Source organism: Prionailurus viverrinus, chromosome B2 (assembly GCF_022837055.1).
Source record: "Prionailurus viverrinus isolate Anna chromosome B2, UM_Priviv_1.0, whole genome shotgun sequence".
Taxonomy (NCBI): Eukaryota; Metazoa; Chordata; class Mammalia; order Carnivora; family Felidae; genus Prionailurus; species Prionailurus viverrinus.
The window spans coordinates 120,307,962-120,332,448 of record NC_062565.1 but is presented as its reverse complement, the minus strand read 5'-3'; the positions used below and the strand labels follow the sequence as shown (position 1 = coordinate 120,332,448).

The 24,487-nt window shown below is 38.8% G+C and overlaps 1 protein-coding gene across 9 annotated transcripts in view; it reads left to right on the top strand.

Moving 5' to 3' along the window:
* The window catches only part of VNN1 (vanin 1), a 67,528-nt gene that overhangs the window by 11,152 nt on the left and 31,889 nt on the right, over window positions 1–24,487 (top strand). For 2 of the 9 annotated variants that reach the window (XM_047858776.1, XM_047858779.1), the window contains 3 exons: window positions 1,618–2,005; window positions 2,330–2,446; window positions 16,708–16,851. The gene's annotated coding sequence lies outside the window, so the exon portion shown is untranslated. Of the gene's footprint in view, window positions 1–1,617; window positions 2,006–2,329; window positions 2,447–5,942; window positions 6,140–12,528; window positions 12,543–16,707; window positions 16,852–24,487 lie in introns of those variants that run through there. The other 7 variants (XM_047858774.1, XM_047858778.1, XM_047858777.1 and 4 more) reach the window with 6 other exon arrangements.

The following is a 24,487-nucleotide window of genomic DNA, read 5'->3' as shown; positions in this document are numbered from 1 at the left end:
CCAGCATTACCCTACTGCATAATGATCTTTATCTCTGGGTGCTAGCTCATCAGCAAATTCTTGAGCCCTTGCCCAGAAGGTTCTTTTCCTGAGGGGTGCAGCCATGAGTTAATGTGATATATATATACATATATATGTATATATATATATATATATATATATATATATATATCTTGCCAGGTCAAGTGAAACATAATAGAAACTTGTTGAAAACCCTCAATAAATTGAGAAGAGTTTTCAGAATATCATCCTAATTGTTTTGTATGAGTCAAGTCTTCCATGAAGAATGGGACGCAGGTTCTAATAGTGCCCATTTCTCCATTAACAACGTCCCTAAGGGGATATAGTCCAGATGTAGGAGAAGCTCCTGGAAGATGGGGGATTCTGCTCCTGTTACGTCCAGCCAGGCTGGGAGCAGGAGAGTCCTTAGGATTTGTAAGGAGGAAGGATAATGACAGAGCCAATGTTCTCCTTGTTTGAACTGGCCGGTGATTCCTCCAGTAGCCCAGGTTTGTTAGGAGGAGGGGGCCTATTTACACAATCATTATCCAATATGTCAAGAGTAAACCTTAAAAGAAAAAAAAAAAAAGAGGGAAATCTTATGTTCCTATAAAAGTGGATACGTTCGTTACCCTAATTGCCTCCCCTCCCCTGGCTCCTGGGTTGCATCCCGTTCAGAATAATGTCGAGGGTTCCTGGTGTTCAAAGCAACCAGAGGCATCCCTCAAAAAGCTGTTTTGAACACCAGCTTGTTTACTAAAGTGATGTTGACATCTCTTTGCTTCCCTATTTTTTTTTTTTCCGGGACACAATAGGTGCCAGTAGATGGACCCAAGACAGACTGCCATTTTAACCCATGGAGATGCTAAGAATTTGCAAGAGCAGAAGTACCTGATATTACAACTTAAGTACTCAGTAGGGGGCATTGATGAGGAATAATAAAGTGGAAATCCATCACGGTCTAAGCGACATTCCAACACATGTAGTCTTTAAAACTGCCCCACGTAACACTCCCTGGTTGCAACGGTTTCAAATTCAGTCGCATACTGGTTTCAGCTGGCTCTAAGCAGAGGTCTTTTGGCCAGAAGTGACTAGACTAGAGATGTGGAGGGGATTGCAGTGACCAATGAGGAGGAAAACTGATATTGGAGTCTTAAGATTGGCAACCATCTTAGTGACTTAGGTGACTGTCCTGTGCCCAAGAAAGACAGCTTTGTATAAGAATAGGAATGAAGAGAGGGCATCAAGTATCTGGATAAATATCTGGTGTAAAAAAGTGCTTTCGTTAAAGCACAGGGACGGGACCTGTGGGTATTGAAAGAGCTGCACTGGGGTTGTGAGGCATGACTGATTATATATTTTGGAGTTGGGGTGGTAGAGATAACGGAAGTCTCTAAAAGTATTTCTGGATGTTAAAGAAACCTCGGATCCTGGAGTTCTGGCTATTGTCAAGCTAAGGTTGCTTTTCGTCCCTAGCAAAGCATTAACATTAAGGCAGTTTGTGAGTTCCTTAAGGAATGTCACACTCTGCAGGTCTCAAGCATTTATCAGTGGGCTGCAGGTTGTAAGGAAATTTAACTTTATCTACCTTTCTCTTGCCTTTGTGTTCCTCATCAGTCCCCTAGGCCCAATCTAATCAAAACCAAATAAAAAGACCTCACGGAAGGAGTCACCTTTTTAATCCAGATGGATCGCTTTGTGACCTTATGTAACGGAGTTTTAACTTCCGCAGAAGTGTTAATCCAGGTATAGCGGGAGAAATTGGTTACAGCAGACACCTCCTTGCTCAGCCAACAGATGATCAAGGGCTATCCTGTTATCAAGAACAACTTAAGCCAGACAGTCTAAGGATCTTTGTTGGGCAGTTATTGCTTTCACAGTGGATTCTGCAACAATTTCAAGAATTAAAGAGGAGCTCCTGATCACAGCCTCATTTATATTTATCCGTTGCCAGAGAAGTCGGAACCTGCCAAAGGAGTGAGTCCCGAATCACGAGAGCCTCCTGGTAGGCCTTTTCTAACTTGATGATATAAATTCAGGGGAGTCAACCAACGAGATGTAGGGGGTCATTTAGATTTCAGCTTCCTAGCCTGAAATAAAAGGTTGTTGTTCTCAATTCCAGAGGTCACCCATCTCAGAAATGGCCTGGGAGATAAAGATGAGGGGTTTATTTTTCCCAGCCAATTCCAGAGGGAAGGAAGGGGAAGAAGTGAAGAGGAGTGAAGAAGGACAAGGGGTTTCATGTTCAATTAAAGGAGGAAGGCGATCTGGCATCTTGGGTGGAAACAGTCTACCTCAGCTACTTCTCTTCCCTGTCACTTTGATTCAGAGCTCTCCAGTGTCTCCAGGACCAGGGGTCATATTGAGTCTTCTTCATCTGTGCAATATGTACCCAAGGCTCTACATCTTCTAGTTTTGTAGCCGTGTCAGTGGTCAGGAACACCTGGTAAGCTTCTTTCTAATGGGGCCGGAGGTCTTGCTCTGATGACATATTCAGAATACCCAATCATGGGGCTCTAAACTGGGACCAACGGGATCCTTTGAATTGGGACCCAGGAAGGCTTCTTTGCCCTGTTGATGACAGGCTTGAGCATAAGGCATTAGAGACTTACAGTAGTAGTGGCCATAATAGCATGAGACAGCAAGGAATCAGCAAAAGGTTATATATTGATAGAATTCAAGAAGTTTGCAAGGTTTTCATTAAGGCTCAGATGCTTCACCCAGTGAAGCGGGTGCCTTGATCACTGGAGACTAAAGAAGGTATACTCAAAGTGGGAAACACAGTTTTTAGCAGCATCCTACCCCCATCCCATGAGAGCTTCGACTCATCTGGGAAACATGCATACAATAACAAGGACATATTGGTAACCCCTACTAAGTGGCCATTGAATGAAGTCTAGCTGTAGGTAGGGGTTCAAAGAGTCTACAAGGAGATGGTCTGAGGACACTGTAGACAAAAATCAGTCTTTTTCAGGATTATGGGTCTGACACGTTAGACATTTTGGTAGACTGTTTTTGCAATTTTAGAGAGGCTTTCCCACTAATGTCTATGTATAATTTGAGTCATCTTAAATGCACTACAGTGGTTGAAGGAACACAAAAATAAAATGGGATTTGTCAAGGACCTGGCAAAAACGAAGCAACCATCTTGGGTTTCCGATGGCCCCAACTATTCATTTAATTTACAGCCATTGTCTACCCACCTCAATTTCTCTGATTCAGGGGCAGACTGTTGCCATGTTATACGGATATCAGGATGACAACAGCCTGGCAGTGAGAAACCATTTTTGCAGAAGCAGAATGGACCTCATCCAGATGTGCTATAATCATTATGGATTCTGTTGCTGCAGCCTTGTCACGGAAGCCAACTTGATCACTTATTGAAAGTTCTTTCCAAATTCCTTTTTTTTTTTTAAATATATAAACCTTCTATAATTTTCTTTCTTTAACTCAGATTTGTCCTAGGTTTTCCCTCTTTAAATAACCAGCCTCACTTTAGGACAAAATTACTTTATTTTCCCTCAACCAGAATGCATCTCTGTATCTCATAATTTTTTTTCACTGAAAACATCCATCTTATTTTCTTTGCATACAAAGCTTTTTCCCTTATAATTTCCGGTGGTCTAATACATTACATTCATTAGAATTTTTAAGTCTTAGAAACCTTCATTTCTAGTGAACATTAAGTAGTGATTGCGAACTGTCTTAGCACAATTCTTCAGATTTGCACATTTATGAATATATTTCATAATTTTTAGAAGCATATGCTTTTTTAAATTTTCCAGTGGAGCATGAACAGATCAGGACATCTTTTAGTTTCTCTGTAACTAGAAGTCAAAAATACATAAACCTATGTTTAGTAATTAATATTTTAGTATCTTGTTTTATTTGGAAGTGATCTAGATATTGAATGAATTTATGTATGTATGTATGTATGTATGTATTCTCCATCCAGTAAGATTTAGGAAAATTATTTAAAAGTTTAGCTTATTTTTTTTATTTTAGTTATGCTTATTCAATTTACTTGTTCTCAACAATTTATGCTTAGGTTACTCATAAAAACTTTGTGATATATCAAAGTCCATCTTCCAAGTTATTTTTCTTTTTTGTTAATTATTTTATTTTATTTTTTATATTTTAGAGAGAGAGAGAGCACAATTGGGGAGAAGGGCAGAGGGAGAGTGAGAGAGATAATCTTAAGCAGGCTGCATCCTCAACATGGAGCCTGACACGGGGCTTGATTCCATGACCCTGGGATCATGACCTAAGCTGAAACCAAGAGTCTGATGCCCACCCAACTGAGCCACCCAGGCGCTCCTCCAAGCTATTTTTTTTTTAATATTCTGTAACAGAGATAATATTGATTTATAGGACTTTAAGTAAACCCAGGCAGAATAAAAGTTTTAATTTTATTGCTGATAGCTCTGAAGACATGTTTATTTCAATCAAACCAACAACCTTAAACCAGCTTTCATATCGAATATTTTCCTGGATCACATGAACTTGAAAAAAACACTTGGGTTAATTTCTATCTTTTTCGGAGGTTTAGAATGGTCAGTCCTTATTAGCACTGGTCTTCAAACCAACTAAATAGAGCTCTTTTGAAAATTAATTTTGCTACAAATATTTGTGGAGATTTTAACATTTGTATTTGTTCCTAAATTAATCTTAAGAAAGCTGTGCTGGAGTCTGGGCACAAGAGCCCTTTTAGCAGTTACTTTTATTTGTTTATTTATTTTTTGAGAGGGAGAGAGAGAGAATCCCAAGCAGGCCACACATTCCCACATGCTGTGAGACATACACATGTCATATTCCGACATGGGGCTCCAATTCACAAACCGTGAGGTCATGACCTGAGTCGAAATCAAGAGTTGGACGCTTAACCAACTGAGCCACCCAGGGACCCTGGCAGTTTATTTTAAAAAACACTCTTTTTCTTGCCTTTTTTTTCCCCTTCAGTCAGGTAGTTTGGGGCTATATTTACATTGCAAAGACATGATAAGATGTATAACTTTAAGGGGAAGAGAAAAAAAGGGCGTTCTCCCAAGAAGGACTTTGATTTTCTAAGGCTGATGATTTACAGGATTTTTCAGATAAAGAAGAGAAGTTTTGGGATTGGTAAAAGAATAGGCGAATTTGAATAGCCTGTAGGCTGACTTTTGTTTTGTAAAAGATCTATAAGAATGTTGTTTTTAATTCCTCAAAGAACTGGGTTATAAATTAAATGACTTTATAGGTTAATCCATCTATCCTACTACATTATCCTCTTTTTTTTTTCTTTCCCTCTGGATACACAGCTTTGTTGTTTTTTTAATCCCAGTATAATTAGCATACAGTGTTATATTTGTTCCATGTGTACAGTATAGTGATTCAACAATTGTATACATTACTCAGTGCTCATCGTGATAAGTGTACTCTCAATCCCCTTTATCTATTTCACCCATCTCCCCACAGATCTCCCCTCTGGTAACCATAAATTTCTTCTCCATATTTATGAGTCTTTTTTTTTTATCTCTCTTTTTTTCTTTGTTGGTTTGTTTTGTTTCTTAAATTCCACATGATGAAATGACATACTATTTGTCTTCCTCTGATTGACTTATATCAGTTAGCATTATACCCTGTAGATTCATCCATTTTGCTGCAAATGTCATTCTTTTCTTACGGCTGAGTTACATTTATTTTGTGTGTGTGTGTGTGTGTGTGTGTGTGTGTGTGTGTATCTCACTTCCTTATCGATTCATCAATCGATGGAGACTTGGATCGCTTCCATAATTTGGCTATTGTAAGTAATGCTGCATGGGTACATAGTTTTAATTTTAAATATTTCTGGCAGTATTGCATAACATCTCATGGGTGTCCAGCAGGCCCCCAAAGAGGGTGCAAAAGATCCTATCTTTCTCAAATCCAGAGTCACTCCCACAGACAGCCAAAAGAAAGAAACAACTTGCATGTACCAGGCAGGCAGAAAGCCTAGCCTATTCACGCAAAAGGAGACAAGTAAGAAGGCGATTCCTATCCCTTGGAGAGAAAAGAACAATACACAATGGGTTTGCATTTGGAAATGAAGGGACAACAGTGAGATTTAATTTTCCTCTCTGGACTGGGCATCACAGACAGAGATTCAGAAGAACTGATTCTGGTAAGAATTTTCATCTTTCACTGGCCTCTGACAGTTTTTCCAGAATCCTATCTGCAGGCTCTGATATCCACCAGTTCCCTCTTAGCTGTTTAAGGGAAGAATGTAGCAGTTTACCAGAAAATTCCTCAGTTTCTTCAACTCTGGGAGGGGGCTCCATGGGGGCCCTTCTCTGAAGGTAGTTACAGGGGTGTCTGTAAAAGCATTAAATTGGCAGACTTTTGCTTTTAATTATGTAGTCTTTCCAGAGCGGGAGAACAATTTAGACAGAGGATTAGTAGAATGGAGTACTCAGAAGAGGACAGAGATGAGCCATGAGAGTTACATCAGTCTAATTGTCTTCTGCTGTAGGTATATCAGGGAGCACAAATTTCCTTTTCCTCTCAAGGCCCATCTAGCCAGATTAGGAATCAAACTGACATGAGACAAATTAACAGGAGAAAATTGAATTTGATTTCGTATGTACTGGGAATCCACATGCACATGGAAATTCCAAAGATATCAGGCAAAATGAAGTATATCTGTCACTGTGAAGTAAGGAGAAGAGGGTGGGGCCTGGGACTTCAGAGGGAAGGAATGAAATTCACAGGGAGATAAGAAAGAGTAAATGGTTGGTAAACAAATGTTTGCTAGGCCTCTCAGGAAATGTGAGACAAACAGGACTTTGATGAAACAAGTCTTGCTAGGTTTCTTCCTGTCTGCCACACCTAGTTCATGTCAAAACATAGTTATCTAAGGTGATAGCTCACGTCCTGGAGCTGATCCTCTATCTAAATTCTTTTCAGGCAGTTGTGGAGGAGGTAAAGAGCTTTTCCTGAATTTGCTGGATTTTGATTACTTTCTTTTCATCAAATTTTTATTAAATTCTAGTTAGCTAACATATAGCGTAATGTTGGCTTCAGGAGTAGAATTGAGTGATTTATCGCTTGCATACAACATCCAGTGCTCATCCCAACAAGTGTCCTCCTTAATACCCATCCCCCATCTAGCCCATCCCACGGAACACCTCCCTTCCATCAACCCTTAGTTTCTTCTCTATAGTTAAGAGTCTCTATGGTTTGCCTCCCCCTTTCTCTTTTTTTCCTCTTTTCCCTGTGTTTATCTGTCTTGTTTCTTAAATTCTACATATGAGTGAAATCCTATGGTATTTGTCTTTCTCTGGCTGACTTATTCCACTTAGCATAATACACTCTAGCTCCATCTATGTCATTGCAAATGGCAAGATGTCATTCTTTTTGATGGCTGAGTAATATTCCATTGTACCTATATACCACATCTTCTTTATCCATTCATCAGTCAATGGACAATTGGGATCTTTCCATAGTTTGGTTATTCTTGATAATGCTGTTATAAATATCAGGGTCATGTACCCCTTTGAATCTGTGTTTTTGTATCCTTTGGATAAATATCTAATAGTGCAATTGCTGGATTGTAGGGTAGATCTATTTTTAGTTTCTTGAGGAACCTCCATACTGTTCTCCATACTGCACCGGTTTGCATTCCCACCAACAGTGTAAGAGGGTTCCCTTTATCCACATCCACGCCAACACCTGTTGTTTCTTGTGGTGTTAATTTTAGCCATTTTGTGGCTAAAGATTTATCCACATCTTTCCTTGTGTCTGTTAGCCATCTGGATGTCTTCTTTGGAAAAGTGTCTATTCATGTCTTCTGCCCATTTCTTAATTGGATTATTTGGGTTTTGGCTGTTGAGTTTGATAAGTCTTTTATAGATTTTAGATATTAACCCTTTATAAGATATGTCATTTGCAAATATCTTCTCCCATTCCATAGGCTGCCTTTCAGTTTTGTTGATTGTCTCCTTCACTCTGCACAGGCTTTTTATCTTGATGAAGTCCCAGTAGTTCATGTCTGCTTTTGTTTCCCTTTGCCTCTGGAGACGTGTCTAGTAAGAAGTTGCTATGGCCAAGGTCGAAGAAGTTGCTGCCTATGTTCTCCTCTAGGATTTTGATGGTTTCCTGTCTCACACTTAGGTCTTTCATCCATTTTGAATTTATTTTTTGTGTATGGTGTAAGAAAGTGGTCCAGGTTCATTCTTCTGCATATTGCTGTCTAGTTTTAATACCACTTGCTGAAGAGACTGCCTTTCTTCCATTGCATATTCTTCCTGCTTTGTCAAGGATTAATTGACCATACAGTTGTGGGTCAACAATATTTCTGGGCTTTGTATTCTGTTCCATTGATCTATGTGTCTGTTTTCGTGCCAGTACCATACTGTCTTGATGATTACAGCTTTGTCATACAGCTTGAAGTCCAGAATTGTGATGCCTTCTGCTTTGCTTTTCTTTTTCAAAATTGCTTTTGCTCTTTGGGGTCTTTTGTGGTTCCATACAAATCTTAGGGCTTATTTTCCAACCCGTAAAAAATTCTGGTGGTATTTTCATAGGCATTACATTAAATATGTAGATTGCTTTGGCTAGTATAAACATTTTAACAATGTTTGTTCTAATCCATAAGCATGGGAAGTTTTTCCATTTCTTTGTGACCTCTTCAATTTCTTTCATAAATGTTCTATAGTTTTCAGAGTACAGATCTTTCACCACATTGGTTAAGTTTTTCCTACGTATCTTGGGTTTTTGGTGTAATTGTAAATGGGATCGATTCCTTGATTTCTTTTTCTGCTCGTTCATTATTGGTGTGTAGCAATGCAACAGACTTTTTTCTTTCTTTTTTTGTTTTATTGTCAGGTTAGCTAACATACAGTGTGGCATTGGCTTCAGGAGTAGATTCCCATGATTCATCACTTACATGCAACACTCAGTGCTCATCCCAACAAGTCCGCTCCTCAATGCCCATCACCCATTTTCCCTACTCCCAACTCCCAACCCCATCAACCCTCAGTCTGTTCTCTGTATTTAAGAGTCTTTTATGGTTTGCCTCCCTCTGTTTGTATCTTATTTTTCTTTCCCTTCCCCTGTGGTCTTCTAATAAGTTTTTCAAATTTGATATATGAGTGAAATCATATGATATCTGTCTTTCTCTGACTGATTTATTTCACTTAGCATAATACCCTCCAGTTCCATCCACATTAAATGCAACAGATTTCTGTGCATTGATTGTATGTTCTGAGACTTTGCTGAATTAATGGGTTAGTTCTAACAATTTTTTAGTGGAGTCTTTGATTTTTCTACATAGAATACCATGTCATTTGCAAATAGTGAAAGTTTGATTTCTTCCTTGCTGATTCGAATGCCTTTTATTTATTTTTGTTGTCTGATTGCTGAGGCTAAGACTTTATTTCTTTTTGTTGTCTGATTGCTGAGGCTAAGACTTGCAATACTTTGTTAAATATGGTAAGAGTGGGCGTCCCTGTCTTGTTCCTGACTATAAAGGAAAACCTCTCAGTTTTTCCTCATTGAGAATGGTATTAGCTGTGGGTCTTTCATATATGGCCTTTATGATGTTGAAGTGTGTTCTATCTATCCCTATGTTGTTGAGGGTTTTTATCAAGAATGGATGCTGTATTTTGTCAAACACTCTTTCTGCATCTATTGAGGGGATCCTATGGTACTCATCCTTTCTTTTATTAATGTGGTGTATCACGTTGATCAATTTGTGAATATTGAACCACCCCTGCTGCCCAGAAACCAATCCTACTTGATCGTGGTGAATAATAATTCTTTTAATGTACTGCTGGATTTGATTTGCTGGTATCTTGTTGAGAATTTTTGCTGCCCATAATTCTCCTTTTTAGTGGGGTTTTTGGTTTTGGAATAAAGGTAATTTTGGCCTTGTAGATTGAGTTTGGAAGTTTTCCTTCCATTTATATTCTTTTGAAACAGTTTGAGAAGAGTAGATATGAACTGTTCTTAAATATCTGGTAGAATTCTCCTGGTAAGCCATCTGGCCCTGGACTTTTGTTTATTGCGAGATTTGTGATTACTGATTCACTTTCTTTGCTGGTAATGGATCTGTTGAAATTTTCTATTTCTTCCTGTTTCAGCTTTGGTAGTTTGTATGTTTCCTGGAATTTATCCATTTCTTCCAGAATGCCCAATTTGCTGGCATATAACTGTTCATAATATTTTTTTGTACTTGTTTGTATTTCTGTGGTGTTGGTTGTGATCTCCCCTCTTTAGTTTGTGATTTTGTTTTCTTGGTTTTTCCTCTTTTCTTTTTGATTAAGTCTGGCCAGGGGTTCATCAATTTTATTAATTCTTTCAAAGAACCAGCTCTTTGTTCCATTGATCTTTTCTACTGATTTTTTTGTTTGTTTCTATATAATTTATTTCTGCTCTATGTTTTATTATTTCCCTTCTTTTACTGGCTTTAGGCTTTATGAGGTAAGCCTGGATTGCTATATACTTCTCTTTTATGACCTCCTTTGCTGCATCTGAAAGGTTCTGAACTGTCATATTTTCATTTTCATTTGCTTCTATGTATTTTTTTTTATTTTTTCTTTAATTTTCTGGTTAACCCATTCATTATTTAGTAAGATGTTCTTTAACCTCCATGTATTTGTGGTCTTTCCAAATTTTTTCTTGTGTTTGATTTCATGTTTCATAGCATTGTGGTCTGAAAATATGCATGGTATGATTTCAATCTTTTTGTACTTGCTGAGGCCTGATTTGTGAATCTGTATGTGATCTATTCTGGAGAATGCTCCATGTTCACTCAAAAAGGATGTGTATTCTGCTGCTTTAGGGTGAAATGTTTTGAATATAATTATAAGTCCATCTGATTCAATGTGGTATTCAAAGCCATTGTTCCCTTGTTGATTTTCTTTTAAGATGATCTGTCCTTTGTTGTAAGTGGGGTGTTAAAGTCTCTTACTATTATTGTATCATTATCAATGAATTTCTTTATGTTTGTGATTAGGTGATTTATATATTTGGGTGTCATCACATTGGGGGCACATATATTTACAATTGTTAGATCTTGTTGGATAGACCCATTTATTATGATATAGTGACTTTCTTTATCTCTTGCTACAGTTCTGTTTAAAATATAGTTTGTCTGATATAAGTATGGCATGGCTACTCCAGCTTTCTGTTGATGTCCATTAGCATGATAGGTGGTGGTGTATCATCTCACTTTCAATTTGGATGTATCTTTAGCTCAAAGTAATCTTCATGCCAAAATGGCCCTTCTTGGGACAGCCTCCCTTTTGCCCTACAGTCCCTTTGTCTGAAACTTCACTGAAGTTTCACACATTAATAAATTGAGTTGGTAGATGATTTCATATTTTCAAGCCAGTCTCTTAGTCCTGACAATAGGTCAATTTAGTTAAACTCATTTCAGGAGGTCATGATAAAGGTATATTCTCAAAGTTTGGCCTTTGGTATAAACAACCAGATATTAAATAAGAGACATTTTTATGGAAACAAAAGAAAACAATGGTTAAGGTTTGTATCAAATTATAAACCAATTTCCGAGTTTTGAGAGTAGCCAATCAAGAAGATTTTTATATGTCAGGCTATATTTTTTTTTTTTTAATTTTTTTTAATGTTTACTTATTTTTGAGAGAGGCAGAGACAGCATGTGAGCGTGATCGTGACCTGAGTTGAAGTCAGATGCTTAACCAACTGAGCCACCCAGGCACCCATCAGGCTATCTTTTTGAGCGGTCCACAGAGCAAGAGGCCTGAAGATTGTTTATACATGAGCTATTGTGGTGATTTCTGTAAAATTTATACCAAGTTGTTTATATTGTTTGTAGAGCTTCAGAAATAAAGGCAGTTTTAGTTTTTAAACGATTTCAAGTCAGAAAGGTGAGAGAAAAAAATGTTAGTTTGGAGAGTCATAACCAGGTATTGGGGAACACTAGAAGAAATCAGAATCTGGTCCAGTTTATAAGAAGCAGTATTAAAATCCAATACAGTAAAACCTTGTGTTGCGAGTAACTTGCTCGCGAGTGTTCCGCAAGATAAGCAAATATTTCTAATACATTTTAACTTGATAAAAGAGCAATGTCTTACAATATGAGTAGCACATGATGCTGAATGCCACATGATCATAAGTGAGCCAATGGTTCTTCTCTCTCTCTCTCTCTCTCTCTCTCTCTCCCACTGTGTGATGGGAGATTGTGGGTGATGGTCTCCCATGCTTGGATGCTCAGTCTCAGGCCACGGTGTTTGGCAGAAATCAGTGGGTTTTCAGAACATTAGAAAGTGCCCATAACTGGCACTAGTGTGTTTTTTATCACTTCATAGCAACTATGGACAGTCCTCTACTTTTCCATACAAGAGTAAGCTTAGGATGCTTTGCTTCATTCTAGGTCAGGCTGCTTCCAGATCTAGACCCTTTCCCCTGCTGCCTTATTGCCAGTTACAGTAAATACAGTATATGACACTGTACTGTAGTCAACATCCAGTGAAAGTGAAAGTCATCCTATACAATAACCCTCCTCTCTCTTGTCTCCCTCACACCAGTCACTAGGGTTTTCAAAGGTAAGTGCAGGTTAATTTGTTTATTTTTCTTTATATTTTGTATTTTCTTTATTATTTTGTATTATATTACAGAATTGTAATCATTTTTATATGAGTATTTTTGGGTTGTGGAACAAATCATCTGAGTTTCCATTACTTCTTATGGGGAAATTCGCTTTGATATACTCATGCTTTGGATTACAAGCGTATGCCCTGAATGAATTATGCTCAGAAACCAAGATTTTACTGTACTTACAAAGATGTGTTGAGGAGGAAGACTTTCCTCTGCTATTCAAGGTCCTTCTAGCTGGACTAAGAATCAAATGGATATGAGATGAATGACAGGAGAAAATCAAATTTCATTTCATACATACAGGGAATCCACACAGGCATGAAATTCCTAAAGATACAAAGGGAAGAAAGATCATCAGCAGGAAGCTGAGGACATGTTTGGAAAACAATGCTTGCCTATTGTGCTGATAGATTTATTAAGTAGAGAGAAATCTCTGTTAATACCTGTTTTCCTGATGCAGGCAGTGGAGGAGGAGGTAAAGAGTTTTCCTGAATCTGTTGGATTCTTTTGCTTTTAACTCAAAATAATGTTCATGCCAAAGTGGACCATCTTGGGGCAGCCTGCCTTGGCCCTGGCAGGTAGCTCATCTAAATTTAATTTTTCATTATCCTTTTGCAGTGGATCTTCCAACAAAACTATTTTGAAATTTTGAAACTTTTTGCAGGCATCTGCTTGCCAATTAAAACAGGTATCCCATTCTGTTTACTTTGGGAACCCTTACTTTCAAGTGTACTGCTTAGATGGCCTTACCTAATTAACAACGTTCTGCATCATGGCCATCATAATTCTATGTTGTTTTTATTAAAGTTTTACCATTTCTGTAGATAATCACAGCCCCCAGCACTATAGTTTTTAGACATAAAATAAGCGGGTGTTCCAGAAGGTGACATGCTTGACTCTTCTGATTTTAAGAATCCCATTAGCTAAGTGTTTGTTCACAGGACACAAGACAAACAAACATGGGCAACTTAATGCACCAGCAGTAAACAAAAGTTGTCACTGTGGACTGGCCAAGGGAAGGCTGTGCCCACCGTTAGCAATTCCCACTGTGGACTAAACCAGCAGAATTCATTATGGAGACTGCAGACTGGAACTGGGGAAAGGAATAAACCAGGAAACCCCAGTAAATGGGGACTTCAGTGTGGAAGTTAAGAAGGAATCCCAATGTGAAATTGCAGACTGATCAAAGGGCTAAGGACTGGCACTCCATTAAAGCTTCTTATCTGTCTAGACCGACCTGTTGACCATGGACTGGAAAGCCAATTAGGTCAGGAGCTCGAATGCAAAAACAGCAGAGCTTAACTGAGAGGGACTTACCAATGGCCCTCAGAAGAAGCAAGACAGTGAACTCAGAAGTGTTCACAGAGCATTATACCTGTGTTTCTCATTGCTCCCAAATACAGTCAGAATTGTGCTTCAGATCCTGACAGTGCCCCCAAATCTGTTAAAACAAAACAAAACAATTCAGCCGAGTATATTTGAAGATCTAGCTAGCTTTATTAAATGATTCATGAATCAGGCAGCATTCCATCTAGCAAATAGACGGGAGCTCCCTTGAGCTAAACAAGAGGCAGGTTTTGTAACTGAACCAACGTTTAGTTTGCTCCTTGGTGAATCAAAAATTGAACTGGGTTGAGTTGGCACACAAAGAAAGATTTATTTGCAGCAAATAAGGACATTACAGGGAATGGCTTCCAATGCAGTGACTCTCCAAGCAAGGGTGAATGGATTCTCTTTATTTAGATTCAGGGTGAATATTTAGATTAGTAAGCCTCCCCTCTGTATGTAGAGGTAGTCATAAGGTCATGCACATGCCTTAGAGAAACATGCCTATACATGCATTGTGTGTTATGTCAATGAGGTCTGTGCTCTTCCTTGGGCAGAGATTTTAGTATTATAATGAGGTAATGAGTATTATAATGAGGTATAATTAGTATTATAATGAGTATAATGAGTATTATAATGAGGTAGTTTTTGGTCATTCTGGAGGTCACTCTATGGTCCTCCTGTGCAGGTGCAAGTCAGAAGTTAAGCTCAAACTGGTCTTGTTGGTCTGGGCTGGCTGGAGGTCTTGTCAGGGCAGTCACTATGGCCTGAGGAGTGCTTTTGATTTTTATTTGTCTGAGTTAGGAGATAAGCTGGAAAGAAGAGCTTACGGAAAAATGTGGGACAAAGGTTGGTGAGTACAAGCAGGTGGGGAGTGAGGGTCAGGTCTTGGGGGTCTTGCAGGTAACAGTTTTTGAAGGGAGAGAGAAAGCATAAAAAAAAAAGAAAGAAAAAAGGAATTTATTACCAAGGAATGCATTGTTTAGGCAAGGTTGTCTTCCTAAGGGTAGTGGTAAGGGCCTATCAGTAAATTTTCTAGAATTGACCAGGAAATTCCATGTTGGCTGGTGAATGGTTACATCCTTGGGGTGTTGCAATTGTATACAGGTTAGGTGTTAAGTCTTGGTTTACTGACTTGGGGCCCTAAGTGATGCCATTTTGGGGGCCTGTGGCTTTCTTTTTAACATTAGTTTCATTAAAAAGGATACATGGAAAGGATGCACAGGGCAAGGTATGGGAAGGGGCACAGAGTTTCCATGCCCTCTCTGAGTGTGCTGCTCTCCCCATACTTCCATGTGCTCACCAACCCCAAAGCTCTCCAAACCCCTTCATTACATAGGCACCCATGATTAAATCATGGTTCTCTTGCATTGACCTCCCTTGGATCATCCAGAACAACTGGATTAGCTGCAACAACTGAACAGATAACCAATGAGGGAAGTAAATTATCCAAAGTTCTATCGAAAGCTGGTGGCAGTCCTGGGGTGATCCCTTAAATGGCACATTTGTTAGGTCTTTTGTGTACCAGGTATTGGGCTGGGTATTGGGTACATAGAGAAATGCAACAGGCAGTACCCACCCCATTCGGTCTTTGTTCTCCTCTCCTTTCTCCTGTTTCTGGTTCTTTCCACTTGGGCTGGGCAAGATGTGCTGCTGAGTTCCTTTTGGGGTTTGCTACCTGGGTTGCTGTCAGTGAAACCCCAGATGCTGGAGGTCTTATTCCAACACCAGGCAGTGGGATGTTACATATTCCCTCTCAGCGGGTAATCATCTCTATCCTTGCAGGTTTGATTGGCTGTCTGGTGGTATTAATCAAGATTTCTCTCTACCTAAAAGTTTTGTTGGGGTTGGGGAGGAAAATGGCGCCTGGGTGGCTCAGTCAGTTAAGCGTCCAACTCTTGATGTGGACTCAAGTCGTGATCTAACGATTTGTGAGTTCAAGCCCCTGGTCCCTATGGAGTCTGTTCAGGATTCTCTGTCCCCTCCCCTGCTCATGCTCATTCTCCTCTCTCTCTCTCTCTCTCTCTCTCTCTCAAATAAATAAATAAACTTAGGGGCGCCTGGGTGGCTCAGTCAGTTGAGCGGCCGACTTCAGCTCAGGTCATGATCTCACAGCCTGTAAGTTTGAGCCTCGCATCGGGCTCTGTGCTGACAGCTCAGAGCCTGGATCCTGCTTCAGATCTGTGTCTCCCTCTCTCTCTGCCCCTAACCCACTCACATTCTGTCTCTGTCTCTCTCAAAAGTAAATAAAAATTTAAAAAAATTTTTTTTAAATAAATAAACTTAAAAAAAATAAGTTTTGTTCAGGCCAAGGGCAGGCCACTCCAAAGTGTGCCACTTTGGCATATTATTTTAAATAAAAATTACTTAAGAAACAGCCAATGCAAAAAGAACAGTCTGACTCCTCCTTGTGAGAAAACAAGACGGCAAATCTCTTGTGTAAAAGGTAGTCTCTCTGTGCCTGGAGCTAAATAGATTCTTATCACCAGAGATAGGACATTTAGAACCAAAAAGGCTGTTACTTTTTATTTAATTTACTACCGTAGTCCCTAAATTCTGTTTAGAATTCCTCACTCATTGAGGTTTCCAAAGTTATATTTCTTTGTCCTGTCAATTCCTCACCACAGATTTACTGCCCCTTTGTCTAAAAAGTTGAGAAACTGTCTGCCTTGGTAATTTCTTTAGGACTCAATTTCATTATTGGGACTCTGTGTGCACGTATTAAAGCTTTGGCTCCCCCCCCCCACCCCTCCCCGTTAATCTGTCTCATGTTCATTTAATTCTTAGACCAGCAGGAAATCTTTGAAAGCAGAGGAGGTTGTTCCTCCCCTATGGTTGGCGTGGCCAGCTGGATCAACTTCCGCTGGATATTTGCTCCGAAGATTCTGCAGCTTTGAGGTCTTGGGAGATCTGACGTACAGCCGGCAGAAGGTAAGGTTTCTTACCATGCCAGCCTCCTGGAATCTGTGAGGTCTGGTGGAGTGAGAGTGATGACAGCCTTTCTCTCTCCCCCTCTCTCTCTCTCTCTCTCTGTCTCTCTCTCTCTTTCTCTCTCTCAGATTAGATTAGTAAGAGAAAATATTTGTCGAATTATTTTCTTTGGCTTAGTGACTCTTGGTAAAAATTTGGTAGAGTACTGTTTGGTTAGTGATCCCTTTCCTCCCAGAGGTGGTCTTTTTTTTTCCCCCTTGGTCTGTGTCTTTTGTGTTATTTTTCTTAAAAGGGATTATCGTAGAGAAGAACTCAAGCATAGACCCTACCAGCCTGCTGTGCAAGCTGATCCCACTGAGTGATGAGTTCACAGTTTCTCATCAGACAGTGTCAGTTCGGACGTACTTTGCTGTGAATCCCCTGTGTAATAACCGGATGAGGGTTTTCCTTTCATCTTGTTCTATGTGCTAAGAGCTTGGCTTTGTGACCAGTGAGAACATTCTCTCTGGCATTCGGAGGGTGCATTTACTGGGGTGCACTTCAGTGGCCAGTTGAATACAGTGGGGATCTGAGACACCCACTGACGAGGAGCACTCTCTTTCTCCAGCTGTGCCAGCTCTCAGGGGAATTTGTCATAAGAAAATGTCTTATGTCTAGACCATAAGGACCTTTGTCCTCTCAACTTTCATTGCTTGTTAAGTGCTAGAAAAATCCCATTCTGGAAGCACCTGCCTGCTGACACAAATTAGTGGGTCAGGAAGCTTTGCACCCTTGTGGGAGGCTGGAGACACAGGATATACCACGTCATTCTTCCCTACTGTCCCCCAAGGCCTTTGCTTTCTTGAGAGTAGACTTTTGGATCATGGGAACTTTAATCAACTATGCCCTCTTTAGGATGCCTTTTGTATCTTTGGTTAAGCCATGAAAAGACTTACTGGTTTGAGTCACTATTAATAGTAAGATCTTACTCATCAATGACCAGAAGATGAATCTTTTAAATTAGCTAAATTAAAAAAAAAAATCTTTATAGAGAGCTCTGAATTGTCTTATTAGTATAAGGCTAGCCTTAGGGACTCGCTTAACAAGACAAAAAACAGAAATTAAACTTTCCACTCCGTACAAGATTTGTAGACAGCATTCCAGCTTAATCTCAAGTTCAAAGTATACAAGTTACTCATAAATGCTGAAAGCCAAAAAGTAAATTTAGCAGAAGCACCTGAGACAGGCAGTAGGGCTTGCTTTGCTCTAATCAGGCTCTGCCACCTTTAGGCATTTCTATGCAATGACCCTGCCCCCAACAACCATAAAGAATTCATGTCCCTTGAACAGCAGCAGATCTTTTAAGTTATAATGCCCTTTTCCTCCATTTTCAAAGACCCTACCAGCTTGGATTAAGTCGGCTAAGCATCCAACTCTTGATCTCAGCTCAGGTCTTGATCTCATGGTCATGAGTTCAAACCCTGCATGGGGCTCCACCCTGGGCATGAAACCTACTAATATTTCAAAGAAAAGATCCTACCAAATTTAGAGGAATTGGCTTAATGGCTAGTCACAGCCTCACTCACAGAGAACTTGACTGGTTCCTAAGGGAAGTTTCTTTCAGCTCATGATTATAGATATGGTTATTAGGCATGACAGAAGGCCCCCTGGAACTCTGCCCCCCTTCACAGAGGAAGCAGAAGACCAAAATTTCTCCTAGGCCCTCCTTCAATTAATCAGTGGAAGGCTGATTCTCAAGGCTTAATATAATAAAAGCTCAGGTTAAATTTTGTACTTAGGGGAAAAAAAAAGGCTTTTATTAGAGTGCTTTATATAGAGTTTACACAGGCATAAAGGTTTTGATTCCTATTTTAGTTAATCATCTCCCTGGTATAAATATATAATGTTTAGCTAAAAAGGCAGGATGGGCGTCTGGGTGGCTCAGTTGGTTAAGCATCTAACTTCAGCTCAGGGTGTGATCTCACAGTTCATGAGTTTGAGTCCTGCTTCTTTCTCTCCCCCTCTCTCTCTTCTCCTTCTTTCTCTGCCCATCGTGGGATTCTCCCTCTCTCCCTCTCTCTCGCTCTCTCTCTCTCTGCCCCTCACTCATTTGTGCTGTCTCTCTCTCTGCCCCTCACTCATTTGTGCTGTCTCTCTCTCAATCTCTCAAAAAAAAAAAAAAGGCAGGTCAATCCCTTGATATTCAGGGTGCAATCCAAATCTTTGGGGGAATTAAAAACAAGTGTCTTTATCTTATAAATCTCTACAAAACTCTAAAAGCAAATCAACCACCGATCTTTACTAATCTCAAATCTCAAAATCTTTCCTATTCCTCTCAAAATGCTTATAGATATTATAAAAGATTGGGATATTGGAGCAAAATTGTCCTAAGAACAGAAATAAAAGTTAAATAGCAATTAGCCCACATTTCTTTAAAAAAACAAAACAAAACAAACTTGCATTCTTTTCTCTGTCCCTTAAAATTATAAATTTTTATCATACCTTGAAATGTAAACACAGCCCACAATTGCCTGAGACTGAAGGAAAAAGGCAGAGAAGAGAAAAGGTCTTTTAAAAATACAAACTACTAAAATGCCTCTTGTGCCCAGGCTCTAACATCTCTGATAAGAGGACAATATGTCCCCAAAAAGTCCACGTTGGAGAAAACTTGGATACTTTCTCTATGTCTTTGTGATATCAATTTTCTCTACCGAAAAGCCATCCTTTGAAATACAAACTCTAAAAAAAAAAGTTTCGCATCAGAAGGAAGGCAGAGAAAAGGTATGTCAAAATCAGACCCATGATGCTCTCTCCACAAAACAAAAACGATAAGATCTTTGTTTACATCTGTAAGTATGTTTGTATGTAAGTCCATACTGTTAAATCACGAAAATCCAACAGCGTAAATTTTAAAGATCTAATCGGCGTTATTAATCAATTCATGAATTGGGAGCGTCCCATCTAACAATTAGAAAGGAACTCTAGAGTCCTACAGAAAAGGAACTGTTTTTGAAAGTAGAGGTGGAGTGGAAAAAGATCGTTTTAAGCAAAACATCCATTGTTGTAGGCTGTGTTGCCCTCCGAAGGGAAATGGAAGAGATCTATCAATAAACTTCTTGTGCTGACCAGGAAATTCCATGTTGACTGGTTAAAGGTTGCATTCCTGGGGAATTGAAATTGCAGTTAGTTCAGGTATTTAGTCGTGGTTTACTGACTTGGAGCCTCAACCTAAGTAATTCCATTTTAGGCCTGTGGTTTTCCTTTTAACAACACATATGTTGTAAGTGTGAGATTTTTTCCCTACATCTGGATGGTATTACTAAAATTAATTTGTAAAAGAGCCCTATTTAGTTGGTTTAAAGGCAAGCGCTTATTTTCAAGTTCATATGATCTGGGAAAATATTCAGTGTTAAAGGTAATTTAAGGTGGTTGGTTTAATTAAAATAGACATGTTTTGAAATTATCACCATTAAAACTAAAACTTTTATTCTGCCTCAGTTTAGTTCAAGTCAAATAAGTGGATACTACCTCTGTTGTAAAATGGTTTTTTTTTTTTTTTTTACGTTTTTTATTTATTTTTGGGACAGAGAGAGACAGAGCATGAACGGGGGAGGGGCAGAGAGAGAGGGAGACACAGAATCGGAAACAGGCTCCAGGCTCTGAGCCATCAGCCCAGAGCCTGACGTGGGGCTCGAACTCCCGGACCGCGAGATCGTGACCTGGCTGAAGTCGGACGCTTAACCGACTGCGCCACCCAGGCGCCCCTGTAAAATGTTTTAAAAATATAATTAGCTTGGGAAGATTTTCATGTCTCATGTAGTTTTTATTGGTAACCTACGCATGACTGTTAAGAACAAGTAAATTGAAGAGATATAACTTTTAAAAGGTTTTTAGGTAAACTTTTAAAGTAGTTTCTCCAGGGACACCTGGGTGGCTCTGTCGCTTAAGCAACCAACTTTGGCTGGGGTCATGATCTCATGGTCCATGAGTTTGAGCCCTATGTTGGGCTCTGTGCTGACAGCTCAGAGCCTGGAGCCTACTTTGGATTCTGTGTCTCCCTCTCTCTCTGCCCCTCCCTACTCACACTCTGTCTCTCTCTCAAAAATAAATAATAAACATTAAAAAAATTTTTTTGAGTAGCGTTCCCAAATCTTTTTGGCAAGTTGAAACCTTGACATTTTGCTAAGTGATAAGTTAGGTTGAATTCATTGACTATCTGGGTCATTTCCAAATAAGATAAAATAATAAACATTAAATACTAAGCATAGGTTTATCTACTTATAATTTCCTTATTATAGAGAAACTAAAAATAAATTTGGATCTGTTAGCAACCATGTTTTGTGCTTTATTAAAAGATTGCACTATGAAGAAACACATGCTTCTAGAAGCTATGAAATGTATTCAGAAAATTGCCAATCTAAAAAATGCTGGAGAAACAGACAATTCACATTTTTTACTACTTAGTTTTCACTAGAAATTAGTTTGTAAGGGTTAAAAGTTGTGATTAGTACATGTGATTAAAGCTGTTAAAAATTAGGGCACTTGGGTGGTTCAGTTGGTTAAGTGTCAGACTCCTGATTTCGGCTGAGGTCATGATCTCACAAATTGTGAGATCAAACCAGGTATCCAGCTTGGCATTGACAGTGTAGAGCCTGCTTGGGATTCTCTCTTTCCCTCTTTCTCTGTGCCTCCCCTACTCTCTCTTTCTCTCTCTCTCTCAAATAAATAAACTTAAAAAAAATTGTAAATGGCTAAGATTAGAATACATTTATTTAAGAATAAGTTTTCGTATCAAAAGTACACTCATGGAAAGAAAATTAGAATTTGGTTTTTTCCTCTGTTAAAAGAAGAAAGCTTTCTTAGGTGATTTGTTTGCTTTTTATTAGAAATTGTAATAAAAAATTTCTTTACCTCTAATGTAATCTGCCTAGAAAAAGATTCTGTGTTTTGTTTTAATCAAATCTTTGATCATTCAAGAACCGAGTCTTCTTGATATTAAAAGAGCTAAGATTTGTTTACAACTACATAATCCTCTATATGTGCCTTTAAAATTTTCTGTTGTCAGAGGGTCCCTGGGTGGCTCAGTTGGTTAGGCATCTGACTTCGGCTCAGGTCATGGTCTTCCGGTTCATGAGTTTGAGCCCCAAGTCGGGCTCTGTGCTGATAGCCTGGAGCCTGTTTTGGATTCTGTGTCTCCCTCTCTCTCTGCCCCTCCCCCTCTCATGCTCTCTCTCTTTCTCTCTCAAAGAATAAATAAACATTTAAAAAAATGTAAAAATCTTTTATTGTCACTTTGTTTAAACTGATAAGTAGTTTTATAATGATCTATGATCATTCTTTAATTAAATGTTTGAAACTTTTGATATTCTTTGATGACCTTCCCAAAATCAAATTTTTTTTAAGACTTTATTTTCAAGTTATCTCTACACCCAACATGGGGATCAGACTCACTACCCTGAGATCAAGAGTCACACACTCTTCCAACTGAACCAGCCAGGCACCCTCCAAAATTGAGCTGTAAAATAGTGTTTTGACTACCAGCCAATTGAAATGTTCCAGAGGGCCCCTGGAATAGTTCGATGATTCTATTTCTCATCATAAAAGAGAGATATTAAACTACTTAGGCGTTCTTGGTATGTTAAATTACATAGGAAGTATTATCAAATAAGTAATACTAAACTGTCTTATATTTGTGTAGATATATGTTACTAAAGTCAGTACTCTGGAAATTGTATGAAACGCCTAGAAATCTGATATGTCCTGGTATGTTATTATCTTAAAATGTTATGTACCAGAAAAATAACCAAATTTCCTTACCAATTACATTGTAATGATTTCTAATCACATCTTTAATCATGGATTTTTAAGGTCCTTTATCATTTACAGACAGTTATACTTTTTCTCAGACGCTTTTACAAGTTTCCTGCACATGTATTTTATCTCCAGTGAGACTCATGGAAAGAACTCTGAGTATAGGTTTATTGTTTTTAAAGCTTTTTGTTTAATTTTTTTAATGTTTGTTTCTTTATGAGAGAGAGATGGACTGGGGGAGGGGCAAATAGAGGGAGACACAGAATCCTAAGCAGGCTCCAGGCTCTGAGCTGTCAGCCCAGAACCCGATGCAGGGCTCAGACTCATGGACCATGAGATCATAACCTGAGCCGAAGTCAGATATTTCATCGACTGAGACACCCAGGCACCACCAGGTTGTGTTTTAGCAACCCTAAGACGTTAAAACTAAACTTGGTTTAGTGAGGAAATTGGATTCAAGCAGAACACAAATTAAAATCATGAGACTAAATGAACTGAGGATGATTATACTTTTTATGACTTTTTTTGTTTGAAACTTTGCTGATCTTTTAAGGTTTTGCTTTTCCAGATTTAACTAACTTTCTCTATGGCCTATAGCAATTTGACAAAATAAAACTTTTCAACAAATTAAAACATATACCTTTTTCTTCTCTCTGATCCCCTCAGAATTTTCAGTGAATATTCTTATATTTTCATGGCAATGTATCCACTTGCATAAGTTCAGTAAGAACCGGTTCCTGTAACAGAACATAATTGGAAACATTGATTGTACTACTGAGGCTTTGACTGGAATGTTGTATTTGAGGGAGACCTGCAAAAACTTAGATATTACCAGACAGCTTTAAGGAACTAGTATTAATGATAGGGACCCAATAAAGCTCCTTGGGAAAACAGCCCAATACCTTGCTTATGGGGTTGCTAGCAACCTTACAGGTAAAGAAGGTCACTTCTTGGCAGGTGCAGGAACCTCAGGATATTTTGAGGACTTCAAGAAGAGAAGAATTAACCTAAATCTATAAATATTAAAGGCAGAGTCTGATGGCAAGGATTTGACTTGGCTTCTGGCCTTCAGAGCCTGTTAAAAGTTGAGTCTAGAGGTTCTTTATAAAAAATTCCAGCAAAGCAGATTTAAAAGAGTCTGTATGATCAAATGCTATTCTTGCTGAACTTTTATAAAGAATCAGGCCAATATTTTTAAACTACGTTTATTTTATAAACAAATCAGTCTTAATTTGACTGTCTTTGGTAAAATGAGGGTGCTTATAAAAAGAAAATTATGTTTCAGTAACACATCTTTATAGATATTAGATTCTAAAACAGTTCATTATAAATGAGACTAGATCCATTGAGTGCCTGGGCGGCTCCGTCAGTTAACCACGTGCCTTCGGCTCAGATCATATCTCCCGGTTTGTGAGTTCAAGACTCACATCAGGCTCTGTGCTGTCATCACAGAAGCCCGCTTTGGATCCTCTGTCCCCTCTTCTCTCCGCTCCTTCCCTGCTTGTGCTCTCTCTCTGTCTCTCTCAAAATAAACAAATAAACTTAAAAACAAACAAACAAACAAACAAATGAGACCAGACCTTGATTTTTTTCTAGTTTCCTTCAGTGTCTGGTTATAACTCTGAATGAACGTTTCCAGTTTTTTCCCATCATTTTGACTTGGAATCATTTTGTAAATAAAACTTCTCCTTTTTCTGAAGCCTTACAGACTAAATAGATACAACTTGATGTAAACTCCAGAGAAGTCACCACAACAGCTAATATATAACAATCGTCATGCCTGTTGTGCGGGTCGCTCAGAAAGGTTACCAGAGACGCTTGTACAAACCGAAACAGTCTGCCAAAT